The sequence below is a fragment of the Myotis davidii genome, unplaced genomic scaffold, assembly GCF_000327345.1.
Source record: "Myotis davidii unplaced genomic scaffold, ASM32734v1 scaffold88, whole genome shotgun sequence".
NCBI classification, from domain to species: Eukaryota; Metazoa; Chordata; class Mammalia; order Chiroptera; family Vespertilionidae; genus Myotis; species Myotis davidii.
In genome coordinates this window covers 5,816,084-5,828,841 of record NW_006300377.1, presented here as the reverse complement: position 1 = coordinate 5,828,841, position 12,758 = coordinate 5,816,084, and the positions used below count along the sequence as shown (strand labels likewise).

General features: G+C 42.3%; 1 protein-coding gene across 2 annotated transcripts in view; it reads left to right on the top strand.

Annotated features, from left to right (window-relative positions):
• KPNA6 (karyopherin subunit alpha 6) overlaps nucleotides 1-12,758 on the top strand; it is a 35,841-nt gene that overhangs the window by 693 nt on the left and 22,390 nt on the right. Inside the window, exon 1 of one of the 2 annotated variants that reach the window (XM_006777389.2) lies at nucleotides 7-318. The exons of the other annotated variant lie outside the window; for it this stretch is intronic. The gene's annotated coding sequence lies outside the window, so the exon portion shown is untranslated. Of the gene's footprint in view, nucleotides 1-6; nucleotides 319-12,758 lie in introns of those variants that run through there. 2 annotated transcript variants of the gene reach the window in all.

Below are 12,758 nucleotides of genomic sequence, written 5' to 3'. Positions count from 1 at the left end.
CCCCCCGCCGCAGGCCCGGGCGGTGCCGGGGGAGCCTCCTCCCGGGCGTGTGCGTGGCCGACGCGCATCTTGACCGTATTCAGCGGCTCAGCCCCCGAGCGGAGGAAACCCTACCTGCGTCGAGGGCGGAGTCCCCCGGCGCGGAGACGCCAGGCGCGCCGGCTCCGGGCCGGTAACCAAGGGTCGCCATGCCAGAGACGGCTCGGCGGCCGAAGGCCTGGAACTTCCCCGGCCCCGGCGGAAACAGGGAGGTGCGGTGGGGCTGAGTGACAGCCTTCGCGGTGGCAGAAAACCAAAGGCCGGCACCTGTGGCCGTAGGTAGGTCGGGGACTTAGGAGGAAAAGCGACCTGTTGCTCTTTCTTAAGGGACGCCGGCTGGCCAGGCTTGTGCTCAGGGAGACTACGATGGCAAAGCTTTTGGACTTAGGGACAGAAACATCAGTGGTATTCCGACTCCAGGAAAAAAATAAAAAAATAAAAGAAAAGATTTGCAGAGCACTTCCGATGTGCAGGTATTGTTCTGAGTGTGTGTATGTCACGTTTTACTTAATGTGCGCCACCTAAGGACGGAGAGACTACTGGTGTCCCTATCTTACAGATAAGGAAACTGAGGCTTCGAGAGGTAAGGTAACTCACCCAAGGTCACACGGTGCCTAAAACGGGGTGATTACTCCAGAACCCTCGTTAATACCCTGGCCCCCTAGTGTTTGGGCTGGGAAAAGGGTGAAAGAAAGCTTTTAACCAAAGTTGTAAAGGTGGGTGTGTGGGTGGGTTTGTTTGGTTTTTTTTTGCTAGTGGGACCACTTTGAAATCTTTAGTCTGAACGAAACTGAAAAACTGCAAATTGAATTGCTAACCCCAAATATTGTGCGTGTGTGCGTGTGTGTGCGCGCTCGCGCGTGCGCTAAATGAGACTCTAGGGTTGAGTTTTGGAAGATCCCTAATCCTGAGAAAACATAAATTATTCCCTTGAGCTGCAAGGCAATGACTGTAGAATCAGGTCTGGCATTATAATCCTGCCTGTTGCTTCCTAGCTCCCATCCGGAGGAGTCACCTAGGTGTCGAATGCAGTAACACATGGAAAGTATCTAGCGTATCCTCAATAAACGTTACTTTTCTCTTTTTTGAGTCTTCATTTCCTCATCTCTAGACAGAGCAAGGGGGCAGTGTTATCAAAGGATACAACACAGTGTCGGAAGCCTAGTAAGAGCTCCGTACATATCAGAACAGATTCTTGCCCACCTTCAATAATGTTAGTTCCTTTTTCTTAAGTGCTCTGGTTTCCAGAATCCTCCATTAAGGCTGACATGCCTGTCTTTGTAACTGCTGCTTTATGTATCGAAAAATTTTAGGGGCTTTAATGTTACAGACTTTGTATTGGTCCTCAAGTTCAGGAATACTGGTGCCTCTAAGTCAGTGGTTCTCAACCTTCTGGCCCTTTAAATACAGTTCCTCATGTTGTGACCCAACCATAAAATTATTTTTGTTGCTACTTCATAACTGTCATGTTGCTGCTGTTATGAATCGTCATGTAAATATCTGATATGCAGGATGGTCTTAGGCGACCCCTGTGAAAGGGTCATTTGACTGCCAAAGGGGTCGCGACCCACAGGTTGAGAACCGCTGCAGGAGCTTATGTTTAGTTTAAGTTCAGTGAAATAAATTTGGTGGCGATTTACTCCCATTTTTACAGAAACTACCTCAGAGAAGATAACACAGTAAGTAGTAAAGCCAGAAGTGAGATTCTTTTTTTTTTAAATATATTTTATTGATTTTTTACAGAGAGGAAGGGAGAGGGACAGAACAGAGAGTTTGAAAACTCGATGAGAGAGAAACATCGATCAGCTGCCTCCTGCACACCCCCCACTGGAGATGTGCCCACAACCACAGTACATGCCCTTGACCGGAATCAAACCTGGGACCCTTCAGTCCGCAGGCCGACGCTCTATCCACTGAGCCAAACCGGTTAGGGCCAGAAGTGAGATTCTTACCTATTTTGTTGCACATAAGCCTCTTGGAAGACTTAAGGTGTGAAGTAAAGTAGTCCTTTTCCAGTAGACTTTGAAAGTTCTTCAGTGGAGCAACAAAACCTGACCAAGGTCCTGAAAGGGATTTTTTTTTTTAATATAGTTTTATTGCTTTCAGAGAGGAAGCGAGAGGGAGTGAGAGAGATAGAAACATCAATGATGAGAGTCATTGATTGGCTGCCTCCTGCACGTCCCCCACCAGGGACCTAGCCCGCAACCCAGGCATGTGCCCTTGAATCGAACCTGGGACCCTTCAGTTCACAGGCTGATGCACTATCCACTGAGCCAAACTGGCCAGGGCCTGAAAGGGATTTTTTAATCTAGAATCAGGCTGCCTCCCCTTGTCTCCCCAACTCCATATCAGGTACCTCTCCCTGTCCCAGCCTGTCTTTCCAACCTTTTGTTTTGGCTGATCCTTATACCATGGGAGTGAAACTAATGTAAGGCTACATTTAATCCTCACATCAAATCTGAGTTAGTTTGGGTTTTCCTCATTTATAAATGAGTAAACTGAGGCTTTGAGATTAGGTGGTGGTCCAAGCCTGGTGGCCTGCACCACACCCACATAAATGTAGAACCTGTTGTATTTCACCGCCTCTCTGGTATACTCTCCTTGAGCTCTGCCCTATATCCGATGCTATTTCTCCTGTGCCAAACTTCACTAGCCTTACCAGACCTTTGTAGTGATTTCACTGCCATTAGGAGCCCTGTGGGGGTGATATTTGGAGTTCTGGAAGTTACTTATTCTAACCCTCCCTGGCAGAGACCATAACCTCTCAAGACTAAGTGTTGGCAGACACTGGTGGTTTTATCACCATTCCTTGCCACCTTGCTAATCAGGAATCTGGAAGCCTCTCCCAGCCCCAGCGATAGGTCTTGATTAATATAAACTCTAAGCCAGGGGTCCTCAAACTTTTTAAACACGGGGCCAGTTTACTGTCCCTCAGACCGTTGGAGGGCCGGGCTATAGTTTAAAAAAAAAAACCATAAACAAATTCCTATGCACACTGCACATATCTTATTTTGAAGTTAAAAAAAAAAAAGGGGGGAACAAATACAATATTTGTATTTGCATTGGCCCGCGGGCCGTAGTTTGAGGACCCCTGGTCTAAACCAATCATTGTAATTTTAACTCCCTAAGCAGTGATTGATTTAGGCCTGGGCATGTGATACAGTTCTGGCTAATTAGATGTGAAGGGAAGTCTGGGTGACTTCTGGGAAAGCCTTCCTTATTTAAAAGAGATTTGCCAGGTTTTATTTATTATTTTTTGCCAGCTTGTATTTTAATCCAGATATCACCAAACAACCTCAAAAAAAGACAGCTGAAAAGGCTATAATAATAGTCAAAAATTATATAGAACTTTCTATGTGCTAGGTATTAAGTACCATAATTTTTTTTGAGGTCTAAATGCCTAACATCTAAGTGTCTAAGTACTGTAATATTGACTCATTTAATTCTCAGATTCTCATGTTCTAGTTGAGAAAATTGAAGCACAGAGAGATTCAGTAACTTGTGAAAGGTCAGAGATAGCAAATAGAGGAACTACTTACTCAGGTGGTATGGCTCCAACCAAAATATGGGCTATCTGAAGGACAATGTTCTGCCTCTGGAAAGGAAAGCCCTTTCGGACTCTGAAATTGCCATTAGCAATGCTAGGATCATGAGGCAGAATTTATAAGAATAGGCTGTTGTAAGGGTGAGGGTAGAGAAGATGGAAAGAATCTGGTTTCATGTTTTTGAGTCACTGAATTAGCCAACTTTGGAACTGTCCTATCTTTGCCCTTAAATAGTATACTGAAGACCACTTTTAGTTTGCTTTTGGGTTTAAGTAACAAAGCCTTTCTAACTGGTAATAACACTTCTAAGTGAGGAAGTCATTTAGCCCATCATCTCTCTTCTTTTCATTACCTCCAGCCTTGCCCACCCACCCTACCGTTCATAACAGCTTCTTGCAGAGAAGGCACCAAACCATCAATCACTAAGTATCTCACAAGCACCAAACTCACTCCTCCTCCTTAGCTTTCTTTTCCTGCATTTTTTTTCTTAAATATATTTTCATTGATTTCAGAGAGGGAGGGAGAGATAAAAACATCAGTGATGAGAGAGAATCATTGATTGGCTGCCTCCTGCACATCCTCTACAGGGGATCAAGCCCTCAACCTGGGCATGTGCCCTTGACCGGAATCGATCGGGGACCTTTCAGTCCGAAGGCCAATGCTCTATCCACTGAGCCAAACTGGCTAGGGCCTGCATTTTTGTTATTGGTGGTTGTTGACCTAGATACTAGGGCATAAGATAGAAAGGATATCTGTCTTTGGTTTTTTTACTCGTTTCTTGCCTTTCTATATTGGCAATTGTTGAATACTTTTAACACAGTTACCCTGTTACTAAGGTCTTCTCTAAATTGCTTTGTGTAAGTTTTTCTCACAACCTAGTCCCACGAAGAGTATTAATTCTGTGGGGTTCAACCTTTTAAAAAATATATATATTTTTATTGATTTCAGAGAGGAAGGAAGAGGGAGAGAAAGAAACATCAATGACGAGAGGATCATTGATGGGCTGCCTCCTGCACGCCCCCTACTGGGGACCGAGCCCGCAACCTGGGCACGTGCCTGGACTGGGAATCAACCATGACCTCCTAGTTCATAGGTCTACACTCAACCACTGGGCCACACTGGTTGGGCCAGCAAATGTTTATTGAATGCCTATTATGTGCCAGAGATTGTTCTAAAGCAGGGGTGGGCAAACTTTTTGACCCGAGGGCCACAATGGGTTCTTAAACTGGACTCAGAAGAAGGAGCTGCGGCCGTGTTTCCCGACGTTGCCATGTTAACACTGCTGCTGGTGAGGGAGCGGAGGGGAGAGCAAGAGAACCCTCCGCTCTTTCGGCTCCGCGGGCCGGATAGAACAGCCGAAAGGGCCGGATCTGGCCCGCGGGCCGTAGTTTGCCCACAGCTGTAAGGCCTTGGAAATACAGTGGTGAACAAAACAGACAAAAATCTATCTTCCTATTGAAATCCCTAGAGTTTTAATTATAGTGGGTAATTGCATGAAATCAACCAAACGGAGACTGGCAGGCCAATTAGAGAGCCCTATGCAATCTACTTCCTGCAATTGACCTCCTGGTTCATAGGTTGATGCTCACCCACTGAGCCATGCTGGCTGGGCTATAAAATATTTCTTAAATATTTTATGTGTTTTACGAAATTCTGTGTACTTAAAAATACATATTAAAAGGATGAAGACAAGTATTTTTAAACATCGTGCTGATCCCATAGCACTTTGTATTCAGTAGGCATCATTATTATTATTGTTGTTGTTATTGATCCTCAGCCGAGGATATTTTTTTCATTGATTTTGTTTCTTTAGAGAGAGGGTAAGGGAAGGGGAGAGACAGAGAGTAACATCGATGTGTGAGAGACACATTGATTTTGTTGCCTCTCCCACATGCCACTAGAGCAGGGGTGGGCAACCTTTTTGTGAGTGCATGCCAAAACCAGCAAAATCTCTGACTCAAAATTCTTCTGCGTGCCAACCCTAATTTTTTGAGAACATGTTACGCCTACTTGATATCTCTTAAGGTGTACGTATGTGAAGTACCTTGAAGAAATAATAAAATTCATTCGAGCGACAAAAACACAGTATATGATGATGAAAAATACATTTATTTTTAAATGTATACATGTACACTGATAGTCCGACAGAAAACTTTATGACTCCGTTTGATATTATCAGTGGGACTTTTGCTGCTGCATCACTGATGACAGAGATTTTATGTCAGGTTTATATTTCGTGACTTTCAGAGATATGCACGAGCTACTACTTTCATCCGTCAGGCTACTCCTATTACGAGACTTAACAAAATTCATCACTGAGAATAAAGATTCACAAGCGTATGTGGATGAAACCAAAACACTGGTCATATCTAGGAGGCAGGGAGAGTTAAGGCAGAGGCATAGAAACTGCTCTTCCCCTCTCTCATCAATCCATGTCTGTGGTCTTTAAGATAACTTGTTATGTAAAATTATTTATCTAAGATGCACCTACACTGAATTTATCTGAAAAATAAAAAAGTTCGTATTAAGAAAAAAATTGTAAATGGGAGATTATAAGAGAGGGTTTCGCGTGCCAGCAAAAGTTACTGGCATGCCATGTTTGGCATGTGTGCCAGAGGTTGCCCACCCCTGCCCTAGAGGGCTGGAGACCTAGCCTGCAACTGAGTTATGTGCCCTTGGCCAAAATCAAACCTGAGACACCTCAGGCCTCTAACCACTACACAACTGGCTAGGGCTCCGTAGTTTTTTGTTGTTGTTGTTTTCTTTAGTTTCTTTATTTTAGAGAGAGAGGAAGGGAGAGGGAGAGAGAGATAGAAACATCAGTGATGAGAGAGAATCATCGATCAGCTGCCTCCTGCATACCCCTACGAGGGAACAAACCTTGCAGCCCAGACATGTGCTCTGGCCAGGAATCGAACCAGTGACCCTTTGGTGCATGGGATGACACTCAATCCACTGAGCCATACTGTCTGAGCAGTGGATATTATTTTTAAACATACCATTTGGAGTGAGATGAACAAGAGACTGTAAATCCATATATATATTTTTTTTCAATTACAAGCGAAAGTTTTAGAAAGTCACAAAATTAGAAAAGGTGAGCCTGTTGGGCTGTGAGGGCTCTGGAAATCAGTTACAAAGGCAAGAGAAGGGCCTTTTGAGCTTAGGAAAAAGCAAGGCAGAGAGAATGCACCTATGGTAAGGAGAGGAGGAAAGACGCGGGCATGCTCGAGAGAGAAAAAGAGCGTGCCTGCCATAAATCCATATTTTAAATTGTCTTCTAGATATTTAAAGTTTTTGGCTGACTTAGTTCTGATTAGCTGGTCATTATATATGTTGTTTTATTGTGAAAGCAGGTGTAATTTTGGTGCTAGTAGCTTCATATTTCTAGAGACATCAGCTCTGCTATTCTTTTGTTCCTTTTGTGTTTATATTATTTGTTTTTAAATATATTTTTATTGATTTTGAAGAGGGAGAGGGAGAGAGAGAGAAAAACATCAATGATGAGAGAGAATCATTGATTGGCTGCTTCCTGCACATCCCCTACTGGGAATCAAGCCCGCCACCCCGGCATGTGCCCTTGACTGGAATCAAACCCAGGACTCTTCAGTCTGCAGGCCACTCTATCCGCTGAGCCAAACCGGCTAGTGCTGTGCTTATATTAACACTAGAGGCCCTGTGCACGGATTTGTACACCGGTGAGGTCCCTCAGTCTAGCCTGCGGGGATCAGGTCAAAACCAGCTCTCCAACTTCCCCCGAGGAGTCCTGTATTGAGAGAGGGTGCAGGCCAGGCCAAAGGACCCCACTGGTGCACGATCGGGGCTGGGGAGGGACCACAGAGGGCTCCAGGGCATGTCCAGTCTGCTTTGCCCAGTCCCGATCGGACCCCAGCAGCAAGCTAACTTACTAGTCGAAGCATCTGCCCCCTGGTGGTCAGTACGTGTCATAGCGACTGGTCAAACAGTTGGACACTTAGCATATTAGGCTTTATTATATAGGATTGTTTTCCATTTAGTTTTTTGATAGGATTCTAAACCATTTATTCATTTTGTGGATCTTAATTTAGTTAAAACTAGATAACTTATAAATCCTCTTATAATTAGGCACACAGACTACAATATGACATAGTATGTTAAATATGAATGAGCTAGTGTCCTCACCTGCTTGGTATAATTCTCAAACTTCCTTCAGGAAAATGTGGCTATCAGATCAAAATTGCAATTATTAATAGGCCATACATATTTATATATATGGCCTATTAATACCGGCAATTATATATATACTAGAGGCCCAGTGCATGAAATTCATGTACTTGCTGGGGGAGGGGAGGCCTTTGGCCCAGCCTGCGCCCTCTCACAGTCTGGGAGCCCTCAGCGGATGTCTGACTGACGGCTTAGGCCCATGTGGGGATCAGACCTAAGCTGTCAGTTGGACATCCTTAGTGCTGCCACGGAAGCGGGAGAGGCTCCTGCCACTACCACTGCGCTCACAAGAGCCCAGCTCCTGGCTTAGCGTCGCTCTCCCTGTGGGAGTGCACTGACCACCAGGGGGCAGCTCCTGTGTTGAGCATCTGGCCCCTGGTGGTCAGTGCACGTCATAGGGACCAGTCGTTCTGCTGTTTGGTCGATTTGCATATTAGCCTTTTATCATATAAGATACACATACCTATATTAAAGGTAAACATTAGCATTATGCACTTATTTGATCAGTGGCTTTTACAAAAAATTTCAATGGCATGGAAGCAAATTGGAGTGGGATAAGAAATGAGAGAGGAGAGGCAAACTGTTTCAAGAAGTATGGAGTAAAGAAAAAAGAAACAAGTAAAGAGGCTCTTATAAAGTCTAGGCAAGACATCATGAAGACCTGAATTAGGTCAATGATAGTAGGAACAGAGAAAAAGAGAGTCCAGAAAAAATTAGGAAATAAAGATGGCCATTCTTAGTGATTGGGTGGTGGATAAAGGAAAACGAGTTGTCCAGGGTGACTCCCCAAGTTTCTGGCTGAAAAGCTAAGAAGATATTGGACAAATCCCTAATCCCTTATATCAGTGTGTTTCTCAACCTTTTCTTTCATTATCACCCACCTAAGGAGCCTTTTTGAACACTTTTCCCCCTTATGCATCCCTCCCATGAAATGTTAATGCATATACTCTATACCTTTTTACATATAATAAGTATATCTTTGCTTTATATATAAAGAGAGAAAGCATAAAGCTTGCTTTTTATTCAGTGCAGGGTTAAGAATGACTAAACAAATTTTGATGTTAAAAGTTAAATTGGCCGAAACCGGTTTGGCTCAGTGGATAGAGCGTCGGCCTGTGGACTCAAGGGTCCCGGGTTCGATTCCGGTCAAGGGCATGTACCTGGGTTGCGGGCTCATCCCCAGTGGGAGATGTGCAGGAGGCAGCTGATTGATGTTTCTCTCTCATCGATGTTTCTAACTCTCTATCTCTCTCCCTTCCTCTCTGTAAAAAATCAATAAAATATATTTAAAAAAAAAAAAAGTTAAATTGAAAAGCTATTTGCACTTAACTAAATTTGATAGCTGTATTTACTACATAACTTCTAATATTATTTATTTATATACATTGTAATGTATCAAGTTGCATATGCAAGTTAGCATTTATAAATATATAAATAATGTAATCAAAATTTAAAATTATCCAGAACTGTTTATTCTTCAGAAAAAGCAAAACCATAGAAAAAAAAATAAGTTATTTTTAGTGAACTTTTAAACTTTTACTTGATGTGAGAAAATAACTTAGACTTAACTAGCTGCTAGATGTTTATTCAGATCTTGCTGACATTTCTCTTTTCAGCACTTGACATAATTAATCATGACAAATTTTAATTTGTAGAATTAAGCAATAAAATGTAAGCTTTTAATTTAATTACCAAAGCTGGTGTCACACACTAAGGATCATATATAAATAGCATTCACAAGGCTTAACAGGCATGCACAGGCCACCTCTTGTTTTATGACTTCAAGATCCAGCAGTCAGGAGTAAGTCCCCCTGTCAAATTTTGTTTGGCTGGCACAATGTAAAAATTGATTATGAGTGCAATCCCTGCTTTATTATTGTAACTGCCCTATTAAAAATCATTAACCTCTAGACGTTACAAGGCATTTGAGTTTGTGATTAACTGAAATTCTGAAATGTGAGCAGATTTGTTTATTTATTGGTGAGAGACAGTTCCCAACCCAGAATTCTGATGGATTTGCTGTTACCAGTCTTTTCCTTTTCAGGAAATGAAAAGAACCTGGAGTTTGGGACCAACTAGGTCAGGGTTGACTTTTTAGCATCATGGTTTATTATTTAACCTGAGTCTCAATTTTCTCATCTGTAAAATGTGTTCTCAGGATTATTGTGAAGATTAGGGATTATATCTACAAAGTGTTTGGCATATCAAATCTTACTAGCTCACTGAGGCTATGGGCTCTATACCTCAGTACACTCTTAACTCCTTTCTCTTTCATTACTGGCATGTGGCCATAGTGTTTTAACCCAGGAATCTTATGTTGATGCATATTTGCTAGAGAATTCCTAGTGAAAAGTCAGAGAGGCCAGCTTAAAAATAAACAAACAAACAAAAACACACACACACACACAAATCCAGCCTGAGAAGAATCAGGTTTCTTACATGCTTTAAGGAAGAGGCCTTAAAATGGGAGATACAGTGCATCTCTTTTATCTCTCTTCCCAGTGCCATTAAGTAACTTTCAATGCATCATGATAAATTGTAAAACTTCCTAACTGTAGCATATGCCCAATAGTCAGTCTGCCTGATTTAAAACCCTAGCTCATTCTCTTTGCCTAGGCAGCTACAGTAACATTTTATTAGAAAGCCTCCTTCAAACAGGCGGAGAGGGCTCACGCAGTTTAGCACCAGGACAAAGGAAGTAATTTGAAAAGACTGACAGCTTCATAGTGTTCTAGGGCCCATTTCCTTAGAACAGCGGTTCTCAGCCTGCGGGTCACGACCCCTTTGGGGGTCGAACGACCCTTTCACAGGGGTTGCCTAAGACCATCAGAAAACACATATAATTACATATTATGTTCAATTTGTAACAATGAAATTGGGGGTCACCACAACATGAGGAACTGTATTAAAGGGTCGTGACAATAGGAAAGTTGAGAACCACTGCCTTAGAAGATTGTGTCATTACCTAGAAAATAAGGCTAGTTCCCTTATCTCCTAAATATAGCTCTTTCAGGGTCTTCTAGGACTAGGCAAATGCCTTCAGGTGATTACTTGAAAACTTTTTTTTTTTTTAATTTTCGCTGAGGACATTTTTCCATTAATTTTTAGGGATAGTGGGAGAGAGAGGGAAACACAGAAACATTGATGTGAGAGAAACACATCGATTGGTTGCCTCCTGCATGCACCCTGCCAGGGCCGGGGCAGGAGGCAACCAAGGTACATGCCCTTGATTGGAATCAAATCCGGGACCCTTAGGTCTGCAGGCGGACACCCTATCCACTGAGCCAGCAGCTGTCTAGGATGTGAACTTGAAGGTGTGGCACTATCATTCCCATCCCATATACAGGACAGCTAACTATATATATTATGCTTTTTTTCTGAGAAAATATGCATGATTTTATTTATTTTTCCATATTGAATAATTTATTTTAAAAGTTAAAATACTCTGAAGTTCACTTGAAAATGATATCAGACGTCATTTATTGTCTGCCAGGTAGTTCTAAAGGCACTTTAAGATTTTGAGGTTTTCTTATCATTGTTGTGATAAATATGGACATCATAAAGATGTAGAGTGTTAGGAGAGAATTGGGATTAGTCAGAGCAGCTTTTACTTAATGGTAATATTTTCCTGTATTATATAAAAATGTGCCTGATTTTACAATGTGATGAATCTCAAAATTTTAGACATACCAGTTATTAAATGGAGTATTACAGTAACCTTGTTACTCACCTAGTATGTGAGCTCAGGCTCAAGGTCTTCATCTATCAATTACAGCAGTGATGGCGAACCTTTTGAGCTTGATGTGTCAGCATTTTGAAAAACCCTAACTTAACTCTGGTGCTGTGTCACATATAGAAATTTTTTGATATTTGCAGCCATAGTAAAACAAAGACTTACATTTTTTATATTTATTTTATATATTTAAATGCCATTTAACAAAGAAAAATCAAACAAAAAAAAATGAGTTTACGTGTCAGAGGTTCGCCATCACTGAATTAGGGCCTGTATTTTGCTAGGGCTACCATAACAAAGTAGTATAGACCAGGTGGCTTAAATAATAGAAATTTATAGTGTTCTCAGTACTAGGGGCTAAAAGTCTGAGATCAAGGTGTTGACAGGGCTGGCTTCTGAGACTTCTCTCCTTGCCTTATAGAGGGCTGTCTTTGTGTTTACATAATGTACTTCCTCTGTGTGCATCTGTATCCTTTTGTTTGTTTGTTTTTTGTTAACCCTTACCCGAGGATATTTTTCCATTGATTTTTAGAGAGTGGAAGGGAGGGGCAGAGACGGAGAGAGAGAGAAACATGGATGTGAAAGAGACAATTGATTGGTTGCCTTCTGCATTTGCCCCAACCATGGCTGGGGATGAGCCTGCAACCGAGGTATGTGCCCTTGACCAAATCAAACCCAGGACCCTTCAGTCTGTGGGCCAAACTGGCTAGGGCTGCATCTGTATCTTTTCTTAAACTTTTTTTTTGACACTATGTGCATCTACATCTTTTTAAAAATATATATTTTTATTAATTTCAGAGAGGAAGGGAGAAGGAGAGAGAAACATCCATGATGAAGGAGAATCATGAATCGGCTGCCTCCTGCATGCCCCACACTGGGGATGGAGCCTACAACCCAGGCATGTGCGCTGACTGGGAATCAAACCATGACCTCCTGGTTCATAGGTTGATGCTCAACCACTGAGCCACGGTGGCCGGGCCGCATCTATATCTTAATCTTCATATTGGATTAAGGTCTTACCCCAGTATTAAGACCCTATCTACAAATACAGTCACATTTTGAGGTACTGAAGGTTAGGACTTCAACATCTGAAGGAGGGAGCATAATTCAGGCCATAGCAGGGTCTATACCTATTTTGTATTATTATTGCTAGTCCCTTATTTCTAAAAGCTTAGAAAATCCATGTCAGTATTAGACATTAATTTCCTGAAAATGGGAGGTATAACTTCAGGGACCTATTT